Raw genomic sequence first — 28,000 nt, 5'->3', positions numbered from 1 at the left:
AAGACCTGACTTATAATATATGTCTAGAGATTTCTCAATATTTTCTAGACTTATATATTTAAATGTAGATTAAATATAAATTAAATATAGATTACTTAAACATAGAACATAGATTACTAAATATAATATATTCAAAATAATCCTTAATGATGCTCTCGGTTTTAGAACTGTTTGTGACAAAATATACATTTCCATCTCTAAATTTGCTGGTTTTGTTTTTCCCTCTCTCTCTCTCTCTCTCTCTCTCTCTTTTTTTTTTTTTTTTGGTTAGTTGTTCTAAGGGTTCATTAATCTTGTTTCCTTTTCAAAGTATGAATTCTTTGTTCCACTGATCCTTTGAGTTGTTTTCTTATTCTCTTTTTCATTAATTTTATCTCAGATTTGAATTTCTTTCTTCTACTGGTTTTGGATTTAGTTATTTCCTGCTTTTAATGGACATTAGATGAAATATTAGGCTGTTTATTTTGGATCTTTCTTTTTTTAATGTAGGCACTTAATGCTATAAAATTTTCTCTTAGAACTGCCTTCATAGTTGCTCAGATATTTGGGTATATTTTATCATTATTTAATTCTAGGATTTTTAAAAACTTCTACCCTCATTTATTCTCCAATAATTTTGTTTTAATGTGCATCAGTTAGTATCAAACATTTTTGTGATTTCTATAGTTTTTCTTGATGCTAATTTAGAAATTTATTTTACTACAATCTAAAAATAAACAAGACAATTATCTTGTTTTTGTTTTTTTTGAATTTGTGTCAAAAATCTGACCTATTTGGAAAAGGTTTCATGTGCTGAAAAGAATAAAGTGAGTTCAATTGTTGTTAAATAAAATATTTTCTAGAAGTCTGTTAGGTCCATTTGATGTGTATTATTCATATAGATGTGAAGTGTATTTATAGATTATTTATTGGTGAGAGGGGTTTGTTGAAATCTCACAGTATTATTGCCTTTGGTTCTATTTAAGTAGTTACATCAAGGAGTTTGTATATGCCCCAACTTTTGGGGCAGAAATATTTACAGTAATTATATATGCTCATTGTGTTTTCCCCCGTTTTTTTGGTATAAAGTGCTGGTCATCCTTTATCATTTTTTTCTTTAAATTTTATTTTCTGAATAATCACTACTTCTGCTTGTTTTCATGGAATATCATTATCTATACTTTTTCTTTCAACCTGTGGCTTCTTTCTATAAATTTCTTGAAAATAGAATATGGTAGGGTGTTATTTTTTAATTAAATTTTCCATTCCATGTGTTTTAATTGGTGAATTGAGATCATTTATAGTCACAGTTAGTATGGAGGGATGTTTATTATTTCTTGTCATTTTAATTTTTTTTATATTTATCTTAACTTTCATTTGCTTGCCTGATCTTCTAGTGTGCATCATCATTTTAGAACCTTTGGGATTTGTTTTGAAGTTCTTCTATGTAGCATTCCTTTAAGTATTTTCTGACTTAATGAACTTGGATTCTTTTAGTTTATCATTATTTTAGGAAAGTATTTATTTCTTATTCTATTTTGAAGTATAGCTTTGATGGATTTATCAATGTTGGTTGGAAATTGCTTTCTTTAACTTTTGGTTATCTCATTCCAATCTCTTCTGGATTTTAGAATCAGGGCTAACAAGTAAGAATTGATCTTCAATAATTTTCCTCTCAATGTGACATGATGGCTTTGAATATTCCATCCTTTATTCTCTATGTAAGGGATTTTGATTACAAAATGTCTTGGAGATGTCCTTTTTATCATGTTTATACTTTTTTTATTCTATAGGCCTTTTGCACGTGGATATACATCTCATTCCTAAAGTTTGGATTTTTTAAAATTATTTTTTCTGAAATGTTTCTTAGTGTCATTAGCATATATTTTCATTTTCCTCTTCAATTACAATGACTGTAAAAGTTGTGTGTGTTTTTTTAATTTTTAATGTAATCTATCAATGTTATTTTCTGCTAAATTCAGAATTTGATTTTTTGTGTTCTTCACTTCCAGAAGTTCTAATTGTTTTCTTAAGAATCTATATCTTTACTGCAGTGGTCTTCTATCGCCTGTGTTTTGTGGTTAATTTTAAATTAGAATTAATTTTAGGTCATTAATTATTTTAATAATCTATTTTTATTAAAATATCTATTAAAATAATGTTTTTTTAATAATCTATTTTTTTAAAGAGAGAGTGAGAGAGGAGAGAGAGTGAGAGAGAGAGAGAGAGAGAGAGAGAGAGAGAGAGAGAGAGAATTTTTAATATTTATTTTTTAGTTCTCGGCGGACACAACATCTTTGTTGGTATGTGGTGCTGAGGATCGAACCCGGGCCGCACGCATGCGAGGCGAGCGCGCTACCGCTTGAGCCACATCCCCAGCCCCAAATAATAATCTGTTTTTTATAATCCCTTTCTATAATTTCATCCCCTTCCAAAATCCATGTTTTTTTTTTAATTTGGATATTATAAATTTTAAGGGGAGACTTGTTTGAATTTCCTCAAGTTTTTAGATGACTTAGACTTACACATCTCTTGTGATGGATTTCTCTTTCTCTTTTAAGTGGGCATCTTTTGGTAAATAGTTTTTTTGTCATACATTCTATGCTGTTTTTATTTTAGTTTCAACACATAAGCTTAGCATAACCTAAGTGTTAGTTTCAAACTACAATGCCTTTTTAAAATGAGTGTGCCAGACATATGAATGATAATATAAAATTAAAATTTCTATTAACATATACTGTAAATGTAACTATTAATGATCTCTTCAATTCTTCAAAGGAACTTGGATGAGGATCAGTATTAAATACTTTGAAATTATTAAACATTAATAACTGTAGGTCAAATTGATATTGAGGATGATATAAAATAAAATAGAACAAAGAGAATAAAGAAAAAAAGAAGCATGAATGAAAGTGTGTAGGCTAGGGAGAGGAGACAGGCTAAGTGGGTGGAAAATAAGATGACAAAGTAGAATTGTTGTATATAGGAGACATTAGGTTTAAGTTACTAACAATTAGTTAATGTATTAATTATAATTCAGTGGTTCCAATTGTTATTAATGTGTTTGAAATAAAGTCTTTTTATTTAGTGCTTCAAAATTTTTATGAAGTAGTCATTAAAAGGCAAACTATTTTACCATTTCCTGGTTTCAATTGTGACCCAACCAGTCAAACTTATCGTGTGAATCTTTGTGGAGAATTTGTTTTCTTGCTTAGCTACCTCTACTGAGAACATAGGATGGGAATAAGCTTTTCTCTCTCAGAATGAATTTGTTTCTGTGTTCAGAGGTGAGAGTTTACGTCTGTCAGGGGAATTGACATCTTCTTCAAGTGATTAATTTGTAGACTGATGTGGATTGAATTACACCTCTTATTCTAAGAGTTCCTTTGCCATGCTTGGGGAAAGGCACTTTGAGTCCTATTCTGCTCAGACCCAGATATCTTTCCCCTATCAGACACTCTCTTTACCACACAGATCAGTCTAGCAATTTCAAATGGAATTGTTCTTTGTTCTTCTCTACTTTTCATAGTTCCAATAGGTTCCCTTTCTCTCTTCTATGTTCAGATTGTATCTTGGTATGGGAAAAACCCCAACCTACTTGAAAGTGTAACCTCAGGGGTTATTTGGTCTCAGTTTGCAGAAATATAACTGCAGATTTAATTAACTTTTGGGAAATTTGCATCACTCTGGATTCCTCTGAGTTGTTATCTTTTCTCTACAAAACAATGTTATGTTAGACAGCTTTGTGTGATAGTGACCAAAACACCTGACAAGGAAAACTTAGAGAAGTTTATTTTAACTCATGGTTTAAGAACAGGCAAAACATCATAAGGGGAAAGAAGAGAGTGGAGGAAGGCTGCTCAGCTCCTTTTTCCTTCCTCCAGCATAGGCAAATCAGCTCTCATAGTTCTGCTCTATCCCTAGGTACCAGTGGACCCTCCGAGAAAGTACAGGAGCTGGTGCCATTGTATTCTTATTCTAGTGGTTTGATCCTTCACTTGTTTGTGTCATGGCTCTGTGTGAACCCCGAAAAAGACCACATGGATGGGTGGCGGTAGATGCCCAGCTACCTCCATGGCATCTGGAGAGTCCTTGGTGTACGGAGAGAAGCACTATGTGTCTAGGTGATTGAGGAGACCCAGATTCTTCTATGTCATAGGCAGTGGCTCTGTGTGTATGCAGGGTGTTCTTAGTGTACAGTAAGACACACCACTCACCAGGGCTGGGGAGGATATTTTATTCTGAGGGCAGCCTAGGTTGTTTCCACTGCAAGACAGCTTATGGGTCTCGGTGTCTTTCAGCTTAAAGCAATTTCAAAGTAAATTTTTTGAAGGAATTGCTTTAATTTCATTCCAATAAAGCCATGGTGCCACTAAGGACAGCCTGGGAATATGTGCTGAGATCTCTAGGGGAAAATAAAAGACAAAAACTTATTTTCCAAAGTAGTAAAAACCGAGTGAATTTTATTTGCAGGAATATGAAAACCCATGGTGGTTAGGGTAACTAGAAAATGGTTTCATTTGTACTGTCAAAGATCCCAGGGGCTGTGGTTCAGTGGTAGAACACTCGTCTAACATGTGTAAGGCACTGAGTTTAATCCTCATCAACACATAAAAAATAAAAATAAATAAATAAACAAAATGAAGGTATTTTGTCTATCTACAACTACATTTATTTTTAATACAAAACAGGTCAAATTAATTTTATTAATATATTTTGTTTAACTACATATATCCAAAATATTATCATGTCAATATGAAATTCATACTGAATTTCATTTGTATGAAATTCATACAAAAATGTTATTGAGGGTTTTTTATTGGTTGTTCACAACATTACAAAGCTCTTGACATATCATATTTCATACATTAGATTGAAGTGGGTTATGAACTCCCAAGTTTTACCCCAAATGCAGATTGCAGAATCACATCGGTTACACATCCACAATTGAGGGTTTTTTATAATTATTTTTAATTTGTTTTAATTAGTTATACATGACAGTAGAAGGCATTTATGCATTTTGATATATCATACATAGATGGGATATAACTTCTCATTTTTCTGAGTGTACATGTTGTACAATCATATAGGTCATGCAGTCATATATATATATATATATATATATATATATATATATATATATACACACACACACACACACACACACACATAAAGTAATAATATCTGTTTTATTTTACTATCTTTTCTATGCCCACATCCCCTCCCATGCCATCCCTTCACTTCCCTCTACCTAATCTAAGGTAACACTATTCTTCTCTAGTGCCCCCAAGCTTATTGTAAATGAGCATCCACATATTAGAGAACACATTTGGCTGTTTTTTTTTTTTTTGAGGGGGGATTGGCTTATTTTGCTCAGCATAATATTCTCCAACTCCATCCATTTACTGGCAATTGCCATAATTTATCCCTTCTTTAAAGCTGAGTAACATTCCATTGAGTATTCTTTTTCTTTATACATTCATCTATTGAGGGACACCTAGATTGGTTCTATAGTCTAGCTATTGTGAATTGAGCTGCTGTAAACATTGATGTGGCTGCAGAACTGTAGTATGCTGACTTTAAGTCTTTTGGATATAAACCTAGGAGTGGAATAACTGGGACAAATAGTGGTTCCATTCCAAGTTTTCTGAGGAATCTCCATACTGCTTTCCATAGTGGTTGCACCAATTTGCAGTCCCACCAGCTATGTATGAGCGTACCTTTTCTCCCACATTCTTGCCAACATTTATTGTTGCCTGCATTCTTGATGATGGCCATTTTGATAGAAGATAAAATCCTAAAATAGTTTTGATTTGCATTTCTCTAGTTGCTACAGATGTTGAACACTTTTTCATACATTTGTTGATCAATTGTGTTTGTTCTTCTGTGAAGTATTTGTTCAATTGCTTAGACTATTTATTGATTGGGTTTTTTTGGTGTTTATCTTTTTTTAGTTTTTCATATATTCTAGAAATTAATGCTTTATCATAGGTGCATGTGGTAAAGATTTTCTCCCAACCTGTAAACTCTCTCCTCACTTTATTAATTGTTTCTTTTGCTAAGGAGAAGTTTTTCATTTGAATCCATCCTATTTACTAATTATTGATTTTACTTCTTGTGCTTTAGGAGTCTTGTTAAGGTAGTCAGATCCTAGGCCGAAATGGTGAGGACTTAGACCTATTTTTTCTTCTATTAGGTGCAGGGTCACTGTTCTAGTATCTAAGTATATGATCCACTTTCATTTGATGTTTGTTCAGGGTGAGAGATAGAGGTTTAATTTCAATTTGGTACATATGGAATTTCAGTTTTTCCAGAACCATTTGTTGAATAGGCTATCTTTTCTCCAGAGAATGTTTTTGACATCCTTGTCTAGTATGACATAACCATATTTATGTGGGGTTTTTATGTGTCCTTTATTCTGTACCACTGGTCTCCAAGTCTATTTTGGTGCCAATATCATGCCATTTTTGTTGCTATAGCTTTGTAGTATAGTTTAAGATCTGGTATTGTGATGCCTCCTGCTTCACTTTTCTTGCTCAGGATTGCTTTAGATACTCTGCATGTCTTATTTTTTCAAATAAATTTTGTGATTGCTTTTTCTATTTTTATGAAGAATGGCATTGGCATTTTAGTAGAAATTATATAAAAACTGCATAATGCATTTAGTAATATGGCTGTTTTGACAATATTAATTCTGCCTATCCAGGAGCACAGGAGATCTTTCTATCTTCTGAGGTGTTCTTCAATTTCTTTCTTTAGTGCTCTGTAGTTTTTATTGTAGAGGTCTTTCATCTCTTTTATTAGATTGATAACCAGGGATTTTATTTTGTTTGAGGCTATTGTGAATGGGGTAGATTTTTCTAAAACTACCTGGATTCATCACTGATGTATAGGGATGCATTTGATTTATGGGTGTTGATTTTATATCCTGCTACTTTGCTGAATTAATTTACTAGTTCTAGAAGTTTTCTGGTGGAATTTTTTTGGATCTTCTAGATATTGAATCATGTCATCACCAAAGAGTGATAATTTGAGTTCTTCTATACCTATTTTTATCCATTTAATTTATTTCTTTTGTCTAATTGCTCTGGCTAGAGTTTCAAGGATGATGTTGAACAGAAGTGGTGAAAGAGGACATCCTTGACTTGTTTCAGTTTTTAGCAGGAATGCTTTCAATTTTCCTTCATTTAGAATGATACTGGCATTGGGTTTAACATATATACCTTTTACAATGTTGAGGTATGTTCCTAGTATCCCTAGTTTATGTAGTGTTTTGAATATGAAAGTGTGCTGTATTTTGTCAAATTCTTTTCTGTATCTATTGAGATAATCATATGGTTCTTGTTTTTAAGTATATTAATATGAAGTATTATATTTATTGATTTCTGTACATTGAAACAACCCTGCATCCTTGAAATGAACCCCACCTGATTGTGGATAACTCCCTTTTTAATATGTTTTTGTATGCAAATTGCCAGAATTTTATTGATAATTTTTTCATCTATGTTTATCAGGGATATTGGTCTAAAGTTTTCTTTCCTTGATGTGTCTTTGTCTGGTTTTGGTATCAGGGTGATATTAGCCTCATAGAATGAGTTTGAAATGGTGCCCTCCTTTTTGATTTCATGGAGTATTTTGAGGAGTATTGGTGTTAATTCTTTTAAAGTTTTGTAGAACTCCACTGAGAGTCCATCTGGTCCTGGACTTTTCCTGGTTGGTAGTGTTTTGATGGCATTTTCTATGTCATTACTTGAAATTGATTTGTTTAAATCTTGTATGACCCTTTCATTCAGTTTGGGAAGATCATATGTCTCTAGAAATTTGTTGATATATTTGATATTTTCTATTTTATTGAAATATAAATTTTAAAAATAGTTTCTAATAATATTCTGAATTTCAGACATGTCCATTGTGATATTTCCTTCTACATCTTGTATTTTAGTAATCTTGAGTTTTTGTCTCTTATTCTCTTCACTTGCATGGCCAGGTATTTTATTTTTTTTCAAAGAACCAACTTTTTGTTTTGTCAATTTTTTCAATTGTTTCTTTTGCTTTGATTTCAGCTCTGATTTTAATTATTTCCTGTCTTCTACTGCTTTTTGTGTTGACTTGTTCTTCTTTCTCTAGGTCTTTGAGATGTAGTGTTAGATCATTTATTTGTTAAGTTTTTATTTTCTTTTTTTTCTCTACCCCATCTACTGTAATTCATTTCTCTCCTTGTTTATTTTCCCATTCCCCTCACAACCTCTTATATGTAATTTTGTATAGCAATGAGGGTCTCCCTTCATTTACATGCAATTTCCCTTTTCTCTCCCTTTCCCTCCCATCTCATGTCTCTGTTTAATGTTAATCTTTTATTCCTGCTCTTCCTCCCTGCTCTGTTCATAGTTGCTCTCATTATATCAAAGAAGTCATTTGGTATTTGTTTTTTAGGGATTGGCTAGCTTCAGTAAGCATAATCTGCTCTAGTGCCATCCATTTCCCTGCAAATACTATGATTTTGTCATTTTTTATTGCTGCATAGTACTCCATTGTGTATAGATGCCACATTTTTTTTTATCCATTCATCTATTGAAGGGCATCTGGGTTGGTTCCACAGTCTAGCTATTGTGAATTGTGCTGCTATGAACATCGATGTGGCAGTATCCCTGTAGCATGCTCTTTTAAGGTCTTCAGGGAATAGTCCGAGAAGGGCAATAGCAGGGTCAAATGGTGGTTCCATTGCCAGTTTTCCCAGGAATCTCCAAACTGCTTTCCAAATTGGCCGCACCAATTTGCAGTCCCACCAGCAATGTACAAGTGTACCCTTTTCTCCACATCCTCGCCAGCACTTGTTGTTGTTTCACTTCATAGTGGCTGCCAATCTTACTGGAGTGAGATGGTATCTTAGGGTGGTTTTGATTTGCATTTCTCTGACTGCTAGAGATGGTGAGCATTTTTTCATGTACTTGTTGATTGATTGTATATCCTCCTCTGAGAATTGTCTGTTCAGGTCCTTCGCCCATTTGTTGATTGGGTTATTTGTTATCTTATTGTCTAATTTTTTGAGTTCTTTGTATACTCTGGATATTAGGGCTCTATCTGACGTGTGAGGAGTAAAAATTTGTTCCCAGGATGTAGGCTCCCTATTTACCTCTTTTATTGTTTCTCTTGCTGAGAAAAAACTTTTCAGTTTAAGGAAGTCCCATTTGTTGATTCTTGTTATTAACTCTTGTGCTATGGGTGTCCTATTGAGGAATTTGGAGCCCGACCCCACAGTATGTAGATCGTAGCCAACTTTTTCTTCTATCAGACGCAGAGTTTCTGATTTGATATCAAGCTCCTTGATCCATTTTGAGTTAACTTTTGTGCATGGTGAGAGAAAGGGATTCAGTTTCATTTTGTTGCATATGGATTTCCAGTTTTCCCAACACCATTTGTTGAAGATGCTATCCTTCCTCCATTGCATGCTTTTAGCCCCTTTATCAAATATAAGATAGTTGTAACTTTGTGGATTAGTCTCTGTGTCCTCTATTCTATACCATTGGTCCACCTGCCTGTTTTGGTACCAGTACCATGCTGTTTTTGTCACTATTGCTCTGTAATATAGTTTGAAATCTGGTATCGCTATACCGCCTGATTCACACTTCCTGCTTAGAATTGCTTTTGCTATTCTGGGTCTTTTATTTTTCCATATGAATTTCATGATTGCTTTATCTATTTCTACAAGAAATGCCGTTGGGATTTTGATTGGCATTGCATTAAACCTATAGAGAACTTTTGGTAATATCGCCATTTTGATAATGTTAGTTCTGCCTATCCATGAACAGGGTATATTTTTCCATCTTCTAAGATCTTCTTCTACTTCTCTCTTTAGGGTTCTGTAGTTTTCATTGTATAAGTCTTTCACCTCTTTTGTTAGGTTGATTCCCAAGGATTTTATTTTTTTTGAGGATATTGTGAATGCAGTGTTTTTCCTCATTTCCGTTTCAGAAGTTTTGTCGCTGATATAAAGAAATGCCTTTGATTTATGCATGTTGATTTTATATCCTGCCACTTTGCTGAATTCATTTATTAGTTCTAGTAGTTTCTTTGTAGACCCTTTTGGGTCTTCTAGGTATAGAATCATGTCATCTGCAAATAGTGATAATTTAAGTTCTTCTTTTCCTATTTTTATGCCTTTAATTTCTTTCGTCTGTCTAATTGCTCTGGCCAGTGTTTCGAGAACTATATTGAATAGAAGTGGTGATAGAGGGCATCCCCGTCTTGTTCCAGATTTTAGAGGGAATGCCTTTAACTTTTGTCCATTCAGAATGATGCTAGCCTGAGGCTTAGCATAGATAGCTTTTACAATGTCAAGGTAAGTTCCTGTTATCCCTAGTTTTTCTAATGTTTTGAACATAAAGGGATGCTGTACTTTGTCGAATGCTTTCTCTGCGTCTTTCGAGATGATCATATGGTTCTTATTTTTATGTCTATTGATGTGGTGAATAACATTTATTGATTTCCATATATTGAACCATCCTTGCATCCCAGGGATGAATCCTACTTGATCATGGTGCACAATTTTTTTGATGTGTTTTTGTATTCGATTCGCCAGAATTTTATTGAGGATTTTTGCATCTAGGTTCATTAGAGATATTGGTCTGTAGTTTTCTTTCATTGAGGTGTCTTTGTCTGGTTTCAGAATCAGGGTGATGTTGGCCTCATAGAATGAATTTGGAAGAGCTCCCTCTTTTTCTATTTCCTGAAATAACTTGAAAAGTATTGGTATTAATTCTTCTTTAAAGGTTTTGTAAAACTCTGCTGAATACCCATCCGGTCCTGGGCTTTTCTTGGTTGGTAGTCTTTTGATGGCTTCTTCAACTTCATCCATTGATATTGGTCTGTTCAAATTGTGTGTAACCTCCTGACTCAGTCTGGGCAAATCATATGACTTAAGAAATTTATCGATGTCTTCACTATCTTCTATTTTATTGGAATATAGGTTTTCAAAATAATTTCTAATTGTCTTTTGTATTTCTGTAGCATCTGTTGTGATATTGCCTTTTTCATCCCATGTGTTAGTAATTTGAGTTCTCTCTCTTCTTCTCTTTGTTAGCATGGCTAAAGGTCTGTCGATCTTATATATTTTTTCAAAGAACCAACTTTTACTTTTGTTAATTGTTTCAATAGTTTCTTTTGTTTCAATTTCATTGATTTCCGCTCTGATTTTAATTATTTCTTGCCTTCTGCTACATTTGCTGTTGTTTTGCTCTTCCTTTTCTAGGGCTTTGAGATGAAGTGTGAGCTCAATTATTTGTTGGTTTTTTCTTTTTTTGAGGAATGACCCCCAGGCGGTGAATTTTCCTATTAAAACTGCTTTCATTGTGTCCCATAGATTCCGATATGTTGTGTCTGTATTTTCATTTATCTCTAAGAATTTTTTGATTTCCTCCTTTATGTCTTCTGTAACCCATTGATCATTCAGTAACATATTGTTCATTTTTCATGTGATGTAGGATTTTTCCTTCCTTCTTTTATCATTGATTTCCAGTTTCATTCCATTATGATCAGATAAAATGCATGGTATTATCTCCACCCCTGTATATTTACTGAGGGTTGTCCTATGTCATAATATATGGTCTATTTTTGAGAAGGATCCATGTGCTGCTGAGAAAAAAGTATATCCATTTGATGATAGTTGATATATTCTATATATGTCAGTTAAGTCTGGGTTATTGATTGTTATATTGAGTTCTATAGTTTCTTTATTCAACTTTTGTTTGGAGGATCTGTCCAATGGTGAGAGAGGTGTGTTGAAGTCACCCAAAATTATTGTGTTGTGGTCTATTTGATTCTTGAACTTGAGGAGAATTTGTTTTATGAATGTTGCAGCACCAGTATTTGGTGCATAAATATTGATAATTTTATGTCTTGTTGGTGAATGGTTCCTTTTAACAGTATATAATGTCCTTCTTTATCCCTTTTGATTAACTTAGTCTTGCGGTCGATTTTATTCGATATGAGGGTGGCCGCCCCTGCTTGCTTACGAGGATCGTGTGCATGGTATACTTTTTCCCATCCTTTCACCTTCAGCCTGTGTATGTCTTTTCCAATCAGATGTGTCTCCTGGAGGCAGCATATTATTGGATTTGTTTTTTTAATCCATGATACCAGCCTATGTCGCTTTATTGGAGAGTGTAAGCCATTAACATTCAGAGTTACTATTGATATATGGTTTGTACTTCCATCCATGTTTGATTATTTATCCTTTTTTAAAAAAAATTTAGTTTGTTTCTCCATGATTATCTTTCCCCTCGCCCTCTGTCTTTATCGAGGCACTTCCTATTGATGGTTTTGGTTATTGTTTTTCATTTCTTCCTCGTGTATTGTTTTGCTCAAAATGCTTTGCAATGCTGGTTTTCTGGCTCCAAATTCTTTTAACATTTGTTTATCATGAAAGATTTTTATTTTGTTGTCATACGTGAAGCTTAATTTTGCTGGATACAGAATTCTTGGTTGGCATCCATTGTCTTTCAGTGTTTGAAATACATTGTTCCATGACCTTCTCGCTTTCAGCGTCTGTGATGAAAAATCCGTTTTTAACCTTATTGGTTTACCCCTGAATGTAATCTGTCTCCTTTCTCTTGTAGCTTTTAATATTTTCTCTTTGTTCTGTATATTGGATATCTTCATAACAATGTGTCTTGATGTTGGACTACTGTGATTTTGTGTGCTCGGTGTCCTGTATGCATCTTCAATTTGTATATCTGTTTCCTTTTTTATTTCTGGAAAGTTTTCTGTAATTATTTCGTTCAGCAGGTTACTCATTCCCTTGGTTTGAATCTCTGTACCTTCTTCTATCCCGATGACTCATAAGTTTGGTTTTTTTATGTTATCCCATAACTCTTGGATGTTTTTCTCGTGATTTTTTACCAGCCTTTCTGAGTTGGCTAGACTGTTTTCTAGATGATATATTTTGTCTTCATTATCTGACGTTCTGGCTTCTACTTGCTCCACTCTGTTAGTGATACTCTCAATTGAGTTTTTAATTTGGTTTATCGTTTCCTTCATTTCTTGAATTATTGTTTGATTATTTTGTATAATCTCTATCTCCTGATAAAGATGCTTAACTTCTTCTTTTATCTGTTTATGTAATTCATTCTCAATGTGTTCTTTCGCTGCTTGAATTTGCTGTCTTGTATCCTCTTTAAGGTTCCATTCCATCTGTCTAAAGTGTTCCTTGAATTCTTTATATGACCATTTTTCTGATGACTCTAGGTCCTCCTGAATATTTAGGCTGTCCTGCATTGTTTGTACTCCTTTTCTTCCTTGCTTTTTGAAGCTGCTCATGGTACTTCTTGTTCTGTTTGACTGCTGAGTTACTGTTTACTCCTATAAATTTATTTGATGCTGTAGCCACAGGTTTCAATGAAGTTATCACCTCCGCCGCAGTCTGATGATGTCCAAGTTTTTATTTTCTTAATGAATACACTGAATACAATAAATTCCCCCCCCCCTTAGTACTGTCGTTATAGTGTCCCAGAGATTTTGATATATTGTATCATTGTTCTCATTTACCTCTAATATTTTTTAAAAAAATATTTCATCCTGGATTTCTTCTACTAGCTATGTGTTATTCAATTGTGTATTATTTAGTCTCGATTTCTTACAATAGCTTATATTTTTTATTTTATCATTGATTTCTAATTTTATTCCATTGTGGTCTGATAGAATTCAGGATATTATCTGTTTTTTTTTTTTTTTGTATTTACTAAGAGTTGATTTTGTGGCATAAGATATGGTCTATTTTAGAGGAGGAGCCATGTGCTGCTGAGAAGAAAATATATTTTTTTCATTGACAGATGAAATATTCTCTATATGTCTGTTAATTCTAAATTATTGATTGCATTATTTAGTTCTATTGTTTCCTTATTTAGTTTTTGTTTGAAAGATCTGTCCATTAGTGAGATAAGTGTGTTAAAGTCACCCAGTATTATTGTATTTTGGTCTATTTGAGTCTTGAAATTGGGAAGGGTTTGTTTGATGTATGTAGATGCTCCATTGTTTGGGGCATAAATATTTATAACTGTTTTGTCTTGCTTATATATACTTGCCTGTAGAGGTATGAAATGCCCTTCTTTGTCTCTTCTAATTAACTTTGGTTTGAAGTCTACTTTACCTGAGAATGGAAACTCCTGCTTGTTTACGCAATCCTTATGAGTGACAAAGTTTTTTGCATCCTTTTACCTTCAGCCTGGGGATGTCTTTGCCCATGAGTTCAGTCTCTTGAAGACAGCATATTGATGGGTTTGTTTTTAATCCAATCTGTCAATCTGTCTTTTGATTGATTAGTTTAGGCCATTAATATTCAAGGTTATTATTGAGATATGATTTGTATTTCCTGTCATTTTGATTTATTTCTGCTTTTTTTTAAATTTCTCTTAGTTTCTCATTTGGTTGAGTGTCCCTTTAGTGTAGATTCTCCCTTTGCTGGTTTTCATTTTTTAAAACTTTTTCACTTCATCCTCATGGAATATTTTTTTTGATAATGTTCTGTAGTGAAGGCTTTCTAGTTGTGAATTCTTTTAATTTTTGCTTATCATGGAATGTTTTAATTTCATCTTCAAATCTGAAACTTAATTTTGCTGTATTTAAAATTCTTGGTTGGGATCCATTTTCTTTCAGAGCTTAAAATATATTTTTCCAGGGCCTCCTAGGTTTGAGGGTCTGGGTTTAAATCTGTTGAGATCTGAATTTTTGTTTCCCCCATATGTAATTTGATTTTTTTCTCCCACAAAATTTAATATTTTATCTTTATTCTCTGTTAGTCATTCTCATTTTAATGTGTCTTGGTGTGGGTCTGCTGTAATTTTGTAAATTTTGGTTCCTGTAAGACATTTGTATTTGATTTTCCATTCCATTCTTTCTGCTATCATATCATTGAAAAGATTGTGCATGCCTTTGGTTTGAATCTCTGCTCCTTCATCTATTTTGATAACTCCTAAATTTTGTCTTTTTATATTATCCCATAATTCTTGCATGTTCAGTTCATGGTTTCTTATCATTTTTGCTACATGGTCAACTCCACATTCAAGATTATTTATTTTGTCTTCATTGTCTGAGGTTCTATCTTCCAAGTGGTCTAGCCTGTTAATAATGATTTCTATTGAATTTATAATTCAGTTTATATATTCTTTCATTTCCAGGGTTTCTGCTTTTTTTCCTCATGATCTCTAATTCTTTATTTAAGTGATCTTTTATTTCCTGTATTATTTCTTTGATTTCACTCCTTATACTATCTTTTACTTCACATATCAATTTAACTATGTACAATCTGAACTCTTACTTGAACATTTCTTCTACTGTGTTATCAGTGGCTTCTGTTGTTAATAAATTAGGTTTGTTTGGAACACTTTATTCCCTTTTTTTTTTTATGTTGTTAGAATGTTTTGCCATGTAGAAGTATGGATTTAAGGCAGCATAAATTCTACCCTGTAGACCTATAGTTTTTCTGAAGCTTTCCAGTGCCTCGCCTTTAATGGTGAGACCAATATAAAAAAACACTCATTATAAACCAATAATAGCCTTAAGCCTAATAGTTCCCACCAAAGTGTCTACTGCTTTCTTGAATTAAACCAAAATGATGATTTCTACAATTATCTATGGTATAAACTGGAAATTTGTTAAAACAGTTTACAATTTCAAATGGTGGATGAGAGAACAGAGGTAGTGTTGTACACAATATTTGTGAAGGAGGAAGAGAGAAGTTAAACGTAACAATTCACAGGAAGAGTGGAGGAAGAGCTGACAAAGATTGGCTGTTGTTTGGAGAAAAGTTGGAAACAAAATAGACATGAAGAGGAAGAATATTAACAAAGAAAAATTAAAGACATAAGTATACAACAAAAGTTTAAAACACCATTCATATATCATTGTCCCCCACACACTGATGCATGAAAAATATTCTATTCCAAATATGGTTGACATGGTAGTGAGTTGAAAAATAAAATAAAATAAAATAAATCTTACTGGAAGATCAAACTATCTCTGTTAGTGTTCAATCTTTTCTCAGCCCTGTCTCTGATGTTTTTCAGGATCACCAAACCCAGATCAATCCTCACAAACCCAGCCACTATCTCACTGATCTGGGCTTCAGATACCTTAGGCTAGGTCATGCTGCAGTCTCAAGATCTCAATGTTGCTCATACTTGCAGAGAGATCACCAGGGGTACACTCCTACAAAGGAGTAACCCCAAGATGCAGCAGTAAGACAAGGGCCACCAACAATCTCAGCAGGAAGACCCCAGGCTCCTCCAAACCTGCAAGCACCCCTACACTGGACATGCAGGTCTTGGCTAGAGTCCCCAGAGGCTTTTGTGGTAGTAAACCTACTGGCACCTGGGCCTCAGGCCCTGGCTGGTGTCCCAAAATGGGTGTAGCCATGTGCAACCAAACCTGGAGTCTTCTCCACAGTAGTCCTATAGGCCATGGTAGCAGCAGCAGTGGTGGCAGTTGTTGGCAGCAGGCAGCAGGTCAGTAGCAATTGTGACTGCAGTGACTGCAGCTGTGGAGGGAGCATCACCAGGCAATCTCTGGGGATCAGTAGCAGTGTCGGCTTCAGTTGCATGTGGGGCAAAGGTGTCTTCTCTGTGGCAGCAGCAGGTGGTTGCAACTGTGAGGGCAGTAGCACCCAGAAAGAAGACCTCCAGGCAACTTCAGGCTGGCAGTAGTGGAATCAGAGGCAGCAGTGATGGTGGTAGCAGTGCAAGCAGCAGTTGATTGACTTGACAGGAGACTTCTGGTTTAGCAGCAGCAAGCACAAGGTAGTGTGGGAAGTAGTTTCTGATGCTACTGAGGCCTTGCCCAGAGAAGAGACCTCCAGGCACAGCAGTGGCATCTACCTACAATTAAAATTTTTTCAAAAAATTTAAAAAGTGATGTCCAAATATTGTATTTGACATAAAATATATCTTCTTATAGTTCTTGTCAAATGTCAGTGTATATTTAAGTAAAAATTATGAGATAAAAAATGCCTAATGCTTATTGCAATTGCAAACTAGTCTGTAGTAGACTAAATAATGGCCCTCCAAAGATATTCCCATTCTAACCTCCAGAATCTGAATATGTTACCTTACTTGGCACAAATGGTTTACAGATATGATTGAGTTTAGAATCTTGAGACAGAGAGTGATTCTAGATTATCTAAATGGACACAATGTAATCATGAGGGCCCTATCAAGGGGTTGGGGCATAAAAGTAAAAATCAGGTAATGGAACTCTAGAAGGAATAAAAAAGACTGACAGAATGAAACAACCCTATGGTATTTGAAAACCAGGGAAGAAGCCATCTTCAAAGGAATTCAGGCAGCCTGTAAAAACTAGTAAAGTCAAGGAGGCAGATTGTCTTTTCTCCTGAAGGAACCAGCCAGTTTGAAATCTTGACTTTAATAATGGGAGACCGAGTTTGGATCTCTGACTGAAAGATAATATGTGCTATTTTAAGCCACTAAATTTTTGTTATTTTTTTATACCAGCAGTACAAAATTAATCAAATTCCATTCAAAATTTTATTCAATGATGGGACAAAATAAATTCCTAATTGTCAGAAGTGTATATGGTTGCAACTCACCATGCACTGAGGGAAGTCTTGTTTGTGAATGATTATTTTTTCTTCAGTTTTCTTATAGACATCAATATGGCAAATGAAATTGTTTGGGGATAAAATCTTATCTGAAATTTGAAATGTTAATAAGTAAAGGCAGCATTAGGTGAGATAACTTGAGTTTAAGTTGCAATAATTAAATTCATTAGAATTGGTGGTTTAAAGGACTAGGAAATCCTTTAATTGAAATTTATATCTTTACAAGTTGAAAGGAGTTTTTAAGGGGCTATTTGCTGTAATGTAATTAAGACTAATTTTTGAATCCTAAGTTTCTTAGGAAGGTGAAAAATATTTGTGAAAATTTTAAGCCTGCCATTTTGGAGAATTAAACATGAAGATTTGGGGATATATACTGTGAGGATGGCCTTAGGCCTGAGCCTAAGCAACTCCATTTTAAAAACTCTAGTTTGAAACATGCAGTCTCATCTGGCACACCCACAGAGCCCTCCAGTATGGCCTCAAACAAGTTACTTCCCCTCACCCTGATAAACAGAGTGAAGCCCCTGGCAGGTTGTCCTTGCCTGATAAGAGGGAAGGGCGAGAAGATCAGGGTAGAGACCATCAGACCAGATGTTTCAGACCCCAAGGTAAATGATGACACTGAGAAATCTGGTGGTAGATGATAAGGATTGAAAAAGGGGTCAAAAGCCCCAATATTTAGTATAAACAATAGAGCAAATGAACAGGGATTTAGCCAGCGGAAACAAGGATGTGCTCGAGCTGCAGAGGCTGGTGAGGACCTGACATCTCATCACTTGTCATCATTTCCTGATCCTCTGCATGATCCTCACTACTTTCAAACTCTACTGCCTCCTGTGGACCTTGGTGAGAGCTGCAACTTCTCTCTAAGACCCTCTAGATGCTCTCCTCATCTGGTGGTTCACTCTACCCCAGGAAAACCCTGCCTTGGTTCCAGACCTGATCACGGCAGTCTGAGTGGGTGTGCATCTGCTGGACATAAAGCCTAAGGCTTAAGACTTTTGATCTTAGCATGCAGAGTGAATGTCTGTCATTAGCCTGTCATGATTAAGTGTGTTTTGCAGTGCTTATAATTAATCTGGAATTGTTTTCTGTGAATTAATTAATCTAGAATTGGTTGCTGTGAATTGATTATGATCATTGGAATGCCAGCATTAATGATTGTCATTTTTCTTGATTAAGAAACAATAGAGTGAAATTGTATTGAGTAATTTGAATAAAGCATTGAAAGGGGCAGAAGCACATGGACATTCTTTATTTCTCCCCTTGACTGCATACATCACAATTTTGCCCCCTCAAGACATATTCTTTTTTTAAATTTTTTTAATATTTATATTTTAGTTGTAGTTGGACCTAATACCTGTATTTTATTTATTTTTTTTATGTGGTGCTGAGGATCAAACCCAGGGCCTCACATGTGCTAGAAGAATGCTCTACTGCTGAGACCCTTGGGATATATTCCTTAGAAAATAAATTTGTTACTATCATTTTACAAAAAAGAACTTGAAAGCTTATTTCACCTCCTAAATGTAATAATTGAATGAAACATAATTTGATGATTAATGACTATTTTCAATGAGCAAAAACATTTATGAATATCAAAATAACCCCTTGATAAAAGACTTTGGTTTGTAATTTCAATGTTATATATTATTCACTGAACTCATATCAATAAAGTAATATCCAGATAAACTTTTGTTCTCTGAGAAAGCAAAAATTCACACCCAAAATAGTTGTTTATTACATGTTTTCATAAAAAAATATATAAAATTATTAAGGGGATTCAATATCATAATTGAGAAAGCTACTGAGGAATCCTTTAACTAACAGTTGGAAACACGGGGTCAAAATTTTTCTCTCCCAGTGGTTTGGGAGGCTGAGACAGGAGGATCATGAGTTCAAAGCCAGCATCAGCAATGGTGAGACACTAACCAACTCAGTGAGACCCTGTCTCTAAATAAATAGGAGTGGGGATGTGGCTCAGTGTTCAAGTGGCCCTGAATTCAATTCCTGGTACAAAAAAAGCCTATGTTGATTATATTGTGATTATAACTTTTAAAAAAAATAATATCTACATGTTTGTGAGAAAGGAAAATCTACCTGCAAGAATTTGATTAACTGACAGGTATAAAGGAATCGTCAAAGGTCACACTAAGTGAAAACTAAGTGTCAGGAAATACCACATGGGTTTAAATATAGTTAAATATAATTAATTTCCCAATGCAATGTTTACAAATTAATTAATGTGTCATGCTACAGACATAGTTGTATGATTTCAGTTTTATGAAATGAGTAACCCTACTGAGAAGTTTTTGTCTACAAAAAACTTGAGGGTCTTTTAGGAGGTTGGAAGATTGTAAAATGAATTGATTTTATTCAGTGGACTCATGGGGACAGCATAAGAGTCAGACATACATCAGTACAATTTATAGCTCTCCAAATTGGGAGATGGTTAAATGTTTGGTTGCAGTAACATGCTAGAGATTGGATTTTAAAATTGAATTAATCTAAATGAAAACATTTTCTTAGAACCCTTATAAATCTCTAGTTTTACAGGCTTCAATTTACATAAATGGATTGTTTTCAAATTTAGGAGAACTTATTCTGTGTAACATCTGTCTAGAATATGAAAAATGACTTTTGAATGGGATTAAAATTTCTGATACTTTTTAAGAAATAACAAATATATATTTCTTACATTTTCTATCATGTTTCATTTTGCATTTTATGCTTATGCATTGAATTTACATTTATATTTTTATACATATTATTTGAATACAGTTAAATTCATAGAGCATACATGTACAACTTAATGAGTTTTATGAATTTATATATTCAAGCAATTTTTAAACTTAAAAAAGATACAGAGCATCACCACGACAGAAGTGCTCTTTTCCAGTCCAAATCTGAATCCCCTTGCAGAATAAACCTTGCTCAGAATTGTATTAAAATATTTTATTTTGCTTATTTGAGAATTTTGTATAAATGAAATCATATAATATGCACTATTTTGTGGCTGACTTTTTTATTGAGTATATTTCTATATTCATTCAGAAGTTGCAAGTAAAAGTGGTTAATTCATTATTCTTGCAAAGTTTTAGTCTTTTTAAGAATAACCCAAAATTTGTTTGTTTATTTTTTGTATGGTGAAAGATATGGTCTTGTTTCAGGTTTTGGCTGTTACAAATAATGCTGTTATAAATATTCACATGCAAGCCTTGTGTAGATATCTGTGTATTATTTAATAAATTCATGTAACTACAGTAATTTATGTATTACAGAATAAATGAGTATTTACTTTTATTGGAAATCTAAAAAGTGACTATTAGATATTTTAGTACTTTTAGACCTGACGAACAGTATATATGAACTTAGATTTTTTAAAATCATCACTACCATTTGAATTTCTTAAGTATTTTAATTTTAGCAAATTAATGTGGGTCAGAGGTAGTATATCTTTGTTTTATTTTGCATTTCTCTGAGTCATAATTTTGAGTACTTTTTTTATTTACATGTTGGTTATTCACATATCTCTCTTTATTAATTGTGTATTCAAAACTTGTAACATTTCAATAAGTTTGCTTTTATCTGCATTATTAAGTTATATGGAACTTTCATATATTCATGATACAAAGACTTCATCAAATATACAGTGGAATGATTTGTAGCAGAATATGGAATTGCTATTTACTTTCCAAATGGTACTTTTCAAAGACCAGGAAAGTTTATTTGATGAACTTTTAGCTATGTATTTTTTAAATGTTGGTTATGAATTTCTATGTCCTGTGTGAGACAGTTTGTTGTATATCAAGGTTATGAAGATATTAATCTCTTTAGTGTAAGTTGTATTGATTCATTTATTGAATGTGGTTCTATTATACATCATGAAATATTTTTGTGTATGCATTAGTGGCATAAAGTCAGGATTAAAGATCATGTTTTACCAAACATTTTCCATAAGGATATCCAGTTGTTCTAACAGCATATAATAAAATAATTTTCATTTCTAATTTATTTGATTTGGAGAATTTATGAAAATATCAAAACTTAATATTGCATTTTATTGATTTATTTTCCTATCATTTTACCCAGCAACACTGTCTTCTTTCTTATAATATCATAGTAATACTTGATGTATTACAAATTTCTTTTTTTTAAATGGTAATTCTATATTTAATTTTTTGAGAAATTGCCTTGCCATTTTCCATAGCAGCTGCAACATTTTACATTTTACCTATAATATACATGGGCTTTAATTTATCTAGTTCATTTGTTCATTTATAATTAGTGCTGTTTATTTATGTAGAGTTGCACAAGTTCTTTATATATTCTGGATGTCAATCTCATATCAGATGATTTGCAAATAAATTCTCCCATTCCATGGGTTTCCTTTTTTTTACTCTTGATAATATTAATGAACAAACATTTTTAATTTTGCAGTCCAAGTTATGTATTTTTAAGCTTTTACTTGCCTGTCATTTTGAGATCATATCCAAAAACTAATTGCCAAATCCAGAAGTCTTTAAGCCATTTTGGTTTTATATTTTCTTTTTTTAAATTTTTTTTTGTCTGTAAAACATCCTTAAAATAATAGTGCTAACTTCTATTGATATTTTGAAAGGAATTGTTTTAGATATAATTCAATATAGCAGAATTGACACATTAACAATAGTTACACTTCCAATATATAAACAAAATATGTGTTCACATTTATTCAGGTTTTTTTTTTTTTAAAAACTTCACTTAGCAATAATTTATAGTTTTCTGCATGGATGCAAAATAAATATTGCATTAATTACATTTATTCCTAAATATTTTATTATTATTATCATATTATAAAATATATATTTTGATGTTATTTACATTTTTCTTATATAAAATATTTTTTACAAATATCTTGTATTGTATGACCTTGAAAATTTACTAACATATATTTTTTAGTTATTCTGTAGTCCGCTCCTCTTTATATGCAAAAATGTTCATGTCATCTTCAGAGAGACAAATACACTTATTTTTTTCCAATTTTTATGCCTTTATTTCCTTACTACATGAATAGGACCTCAAAGAAAGTCTCAACTAAAAGTGATAATATTGAATATCCTAACCTTGTGGGTTAATCAACTTTTCATTGTTGTGAGCAACATGCCTCATATAAACAACTCTGAGTGGAAAAAAAAAAAAGTTTATTTTTGCTCATTGTTTCAGAGGTTTTTCTATGGTCCACTAGCATTGCTGCTTTGGACTTGAGGTGAAGAGAAATCATATGGAAAGACATAGAAGAGTAGGAAGGAGAGAGAAAGAGAGAGAAAAAAATTAAGGAGCCAGACAAAAGATAAACTCTTGCAGGTCATGCCCATAGAACCTCCAACTAGATATTATCTTTCAATAGTCTATACAGCACTGATGAGTTTTCACGATTAAATCACTTCCTCAAAGCCTGACCTTTGAACACTCGAGATTCTGGGAACCATTTCAGATTAAAAACCATAACAGTCTTCCCCTATCCTCCAATGGTTCATACCCATCTTACAGTGCAAAATTTGCTCAGTTCTTCTCAAACAGTTCTCATAATCTTAACAGTTACAGCAATGCTTCTGTTGATCCTTTGATGCTGAACTGTGAATTATAGATTCTCAACAATTCCCTTTTAATCGAAACCATATGGATACAGTGGGATGGACTTAAGTATTTCTCTTTTCTCCAATTTGGTGATGTTAATCCCAATTCGGTTAGGATATGGTAACATAGTTTCTCTTGAAGGTCAGAATTGTTAAGAAAAACATAATGTTTCAATATATTTCAAAATGATTAATTTTACTCTCAGCTGCTAAATCACAGGATGATTTTTGTCTAATATTTATTTTGAGCTTCTGGTTAATGCCCTGAAAGTACAAATAACAAAATTATGGGGTCCTCCTATTTAAGTTATATGGATTTAAATCAATTGAAATTATTGATTGCTAGATGTATTTATGATAGCTGTATAAAGTTTTTTTTTTTTTTCTGCTGAGCCTGGTATCTGTCCTTTTATTGGTTTTCAGTTCTGTTTCAGTTAACCACCTTATCACTGAAGTTCATTCCTATAAAAATCTGGCATTCTTAATCCTACTTTAAAAAATATTTCTCTTATTTATGTAAATATCTAAATATCCTTCAATATCTTCATGGGAATCTTTCTAGATTCCCTCAATAATATCAAAATATATTAAAATTAATTCCCTTGTATGAACTGGAATAGCAGTTGTTTATTATAAATGCAATCTTCTCATATACTTGAAGCAATTTCTGGATTACTTAAAACATCCATGGCACTATGCATAATTGGTACGCTACAATTAAAATATATGGAATAATGAGAATATGTGTGTGTGTGTGTGTGTGTGTGTGTGTGTGTATTTTTTCTGTATGGATACAAGGTTTGTTCACATATTTATAATCTGTGTGGAGGATTTGAGTTTCCATATGCAAAAGTTGTGGATAAGTAGAATTGACTGTATTGAATTTTGTTCTAGCAGATATTTAATTTACTGGTGAGTTAGTTTATTTTATCAATATATTTTTTCCTTTGCAGTGCTAAGAATCAAACCCAGGCCCCCCATACACGCCAAACAAGGACTCTATCACTGAGCCACATTCCCTAATGCAACATTTGGTATTTTAATAATGAGAATAGTATTTACTCTGGAGTTAAAAAAAAGTCTTTTCCCTTAGTTTTATCCTTTCCGGGGTTGCATTGAATTACTAGAGTGTTTAATGTGGGAATTTGCTCTTGACACAGGTATTTCAACATGATGAGGCACTACATGATGAGGCACTACATGATCTCTAGAATTACTATTCACATTTGAAATTTCTAACATCCATTCTGTTCTAGGTCTCATTTAGTCTCAACCTGCTCATACATAGTTACAATCATCCATAGTAATGAAGGATCCACATGAAAATTTTAAACTCTTGATTTTATAATGTTTATATTAGTGCATACTAGTTATACATAATAATGGGGTTAATTTTGACATAATTATATATACTGTGGATGTAAGCAATTCTTAGCAGGAAGAGTGAAGCAAGAGACATCACTATACCAGACTTTAAACTATACTACAAAGCAATAGTAACAAAAACAGCATGGTATTGGCACCAAAACAGATTGGTAGACCAATGGTACAGAATCAATGAATTACATGGAATGTAATTTGCTCCATTTCAGTTTTCAGTACTTTCTTTTTATCTCCTCCTTCCTCCCTTATTCTCCTTTGTTTACTCTTAAGGTCTTCCTACTATTTATATTTTTTTATAAATTTGTGTTTTATTGATATACGTAAGTTGGAGATTCACTGTAATATATTCATACATATATAAATATCATAACTTGGTATATTTTATTTGATGGTGTTTCTCCTTTTTTCTGTAATTTATCACTCACCTTATATTATCTTGCTCTTCACCAATGATCTCCCTTCTAATTTCATGAGATCCCCTCACTTTTTTTTTTACTTATTTTATTCTAGCTTCCAAATATGAGAAAGAACATTTGTCCCTTCATTTTTTGAATCTGGTTAATTTCATTTAGCATGATATTTTCCAGTTCCATCTATTTACCAGCAGATAACATAATTTCATTTTCTATATAATTGAGTAAAACACCACTGTGTGTATATATACCACATTTTCATTATACATTTATCTATTGACAGGCAACCAGGCTGGTTACATAATTTGGCTACTGTGGATTCTGTTGCATGAATGTGCCTGTATCCCTATAGCATGTTGATTTTAGTTCATTTGGATAAATACCAAAGAGGGAGACCACTGGTTCATATGGTGGTTTCATTGCTACTATGTTGACAAATCTTCATATACCTGTCTAAAGTGATTGCTCAAATTTGCAGTTCCACAGAGAATGTATTAATATGTGTTATTCTATTTTTATGATTTTTTAGTTTCTTTCTTTTTTATTTATATATGAATTCAGCAAAGTAGCAGGATTTAAAATCAACACCCATAAATCAAAGGCATTTCTGAATATCAATGGCAAATCCTCAGAAATGGAAATGAGGAAAACTACCCTATTGACAATAATCTCAAAAAAAATGGGAATCAACAAAGAGGTGAAAGATCTATATAATGAAAATTACAGAACCCAAAAGAAAGAAATCAAAGAAGATCTTAGAAGATGGAAAGATCTACCTTGTTCTTGGATAGGCAGAATTAATATTATCAAAATGATCATACTTCAAAAAGCACTATACAGATTTAATGCAATTCCAATCAAAAATCTAATGACATTTCTCATGGAGAAATGGTATGCAAGTGCTCTACCACTGATCCACAAACCACAGCCATTCTTTAATTTCTTTGTTCAGTGTTTTATAGTTCTTTGTTGAGGTCTTTTGCCTCCTTGGTTGGATTTATTCCCAAGTTTGAATGGGATAGTTTTCTGATTTCTTTCTAGAGATTCATTAATGAAGTATGTCAGACTATTAATTCATGCATTTTAATCTTGTGTCTTGTTGTCTAGATATAGGATCATGTAATCAACAAAGAAGATAAACTAGATTGAGAAACTCAATTTGATTTATTTTTTTCTCTTTGTTTTCACTTAATTTCCTTTATTTGCTGATTGTTCTGACTAGTGATTTAAGTAATATAATGAATAGCAGTGGATATTTTTATCTTATTTCTGATTCTAGAAGAGTTTTCAAATTTTCTCCTTGAATTTTATATCCTTGATGTGTCTTTGTCAGTTTTTGTATCAAGGTTACACTGGCTTCATAAAATGCATTTGGGAGTCTACCTTCCTTTATATTTTATGGAATAATTTGAAGATGATTACATTAGTTATTCTTTGAAGTTTTGGTAGAACTCAGCTAAATATCCATCTGGTTCTGGACTTTTCTTTTTTGGATGATTTTTAACTGCCACATATATCTCATTGCTGGATATCTTTATGTTTAGATTATCTACACCTTCATATTTCAACTTGGATACATCATCTGTGTCTAGCAATGTGTTAATATCTTCTAGATCTTCCAGTTTATTTGAATATAAATTTTCAAAATATTTTTAATTATGTGCATTTCAGAAATATCTATGGTGTAAGCTTCTTTTTTAAAAAAAAACAAAATTGTAGTTGTAGATGGACAGAATGCCTTTATTTTATTTGCTTATTTTTATGTTGTGTGGAGGATCAAACCCAGTGCCTGACTCATGCTACACAAGGGCTCTGCTTATGAGCTACAGCCTCAGCCCGTGATAGCTTCTTTAAACTTAATTTTATTCTGGGCAGATCATATGACTTAAGAAATTTCAATAGGACACCCATAGCACAAGAGTTAACAACTAGAATCAACAAATGGGACTTACTCAAACTAAAAAAGTTTCTCTCAACAAAAGAAACAATAAGAGAGATAAACAGGGAGCCTACATCCTGGGAACAAATCTTTACTCCACACACTTCAGATAGAGCCCTAATATCCAGAGTATACAAAGAACTAACAAAATTAGATAATAAGATAACAAATAACCCAATCAACAAATGGGCCAAGGACCTGAACAGACACTTCTCAGAGGAGGACATACAATCAATTAACAAGTACATGAAAAAATGCTCAACATCGCTAGCAGTCAGAGAAATGCAAATCAAAACCACCCTAAGATACCATCTCACTCCAGTAAGATTGGCAGCCATTAAGAAGTCCAACAACAACAAGTGCTGGCGAGGATGCGGGGAAATGGGTACACTTGTTCATTGTTGGTGGGACTGCAAATTGGTGCAGCCAATTTGGAAAGCAGTATGGAGATTTCTTGGAAAGCTGGGAATGGAACCACCATTTGACCCAGCTATTCCCCTTGTCGGTCTATTCCCTAAAGACCTAACAAGAGCATGCTACAGGGACACTGCTACATCGATGTTCATAGCAGCATAATTCACGATAGCAAGATTGTGGAACCAACCTAGAAGCCCTTCAATAGATGAATGGATTAAAAAAATGTGGCATTTATACACAATGGAGTATTACTCTGCAATAAGAAATGACAAAATCATAGAATTTGGAGGGAAATGGATGGCATTAGAGCAGATTATGCTAAGCGAAGCTAGCCAATCCTTAAAAAACAAATGCCAAATGTCTTCTTTGATATAAGGGGAGTAACCAAGGACAGGGTAGAGATGAAGAGCTTGAGAAGAAGATTAACATTAAACAGGGATGATAGGCGGGAGGGAAAGGGAGAGAGAAGGGAAATTGCATGCAATTGGAAGGTGAGCCTCAGGGTTATACACAATTACATATAAGAGGAAAGGAGGGGTAGGAGAAAAATTATATAAGTGGAAGAAACGATTTATAGTAGAGGGGGTGGAGAGAGAGAAGGGGAGGGGAGGGGAGGGGAGGGGAGGGGGGATAGTGGAGAATGGGA

The sequence above is a fragment of the Spermophilus citellus genome, assembly GCF_964194105.1.
Source record: "Spermophilus citellus genome assembly, chromosome: X".
Classification (NCBI taxonomy): Eukaryota; Metazoa; Chordata; class Mammalia; order Rodentia; family Sciuridae; genus Spermophilus; species Spermophilus citellus.
Note: the sequence above shows the minus strand (reverse complement) of the source record.